Here is a 1,049-nt window from a genome sequence, read left to right as displayed (position 1 = left end):
TTCAGAAATGGAAGCCGGGGGCGGAGTCGTCTCACTGCAGGCGTCAACTCTCAAACCCTATTCGCCAGTGAAGTATTTTGGACAAACCGTCTTTGTGTGTCGCGGCCTCCCGTTGGATAGTCAGACAGGGCTTTCCGGTTTTCAACTCCAACGTGCACCTTCTGATTCGATTACAGTTCTGTCAATCACCCGCCCCGTTAGTCATAAGACCTGACTGCCCGCTTCTTGAGAAAATTAACTCGGCCACACTCACAGGTGTCACAGCACTCGTACGTTTTTGTTGTGCAACTTCAAAAACATTTCCTGATAACTTCGTAGGGCAGCAAAACTCGCAAAAACTGCTGATTAAAATGCGACTATAACTTGTCTTATAATTTAAACCCATGTTTTTGACACTTAAATCTAATACAGTTACACTCAAACAAACATCTGCTGTTGAATTTATTTTATTTCTTTTTCTGTATATCAAAGAAAGCAGAATGGAGACAAAACACAAAAGGCAGGTATAGGTGAGGAAAAAAAATAAGCTTAATCAAAATTCTAACAAGTCATAACAACACTGCCACCATTATTGTTCAATATTCATACCAATACCATACATTTTTTGAGCAAAGAGGCGGCATTAAAAACCGTTATGGATCAATTATAATAATCAAAATGGTGATGAGTAATGATGACCATAGGATAAGTAGTAGTAGTACAGTTATAACAATAGTGATAATCAAAGTGACAATGAAACATAATAATAAAAGCAGATCTCCATAAAAACCTATCTAGTTTGGACAGTGCAACACCGTGTCTGTGTGAATATAATCCCAACCTTGAGAATCAAGCACTCTAGTCCTTGATTTCGACACAAGATGCAGCTTTCGACGGCAATAGGAATTATTACTAATGAAAGGACAATTTTGTAACCACTCTTGGTTCTCAAATCCACATTATTGACTGTTACATTTTATGGCTGTGTTCATACGAAAATGCCTGTAGCTTGTGCAAAAATTGTGGACTGGTGCAAGTGTCAAGCTGTGGGACTTCCTTTACAGTTTGCA

The sequence above is a fragment of the Lampris incognitus genome, chromosome 19 (genome assembly GCF_029633865.1).
Source record: "Lampris incognitus isolate fLamInc1 chromosome 19, fLamInc1.hap2, whole genome shotgun sequence".
Taxonomy (NCBI): Eukaryota; Metazoa; Chordata; class Actinopteri; order Lampriformes; family Lampridae; genus Lampris; species Lampris incognitus.
The sequence above is the reverse complement of the archived record's forward strand: the minus strand, read 5'-3'. Positions refer to the sequence as shown.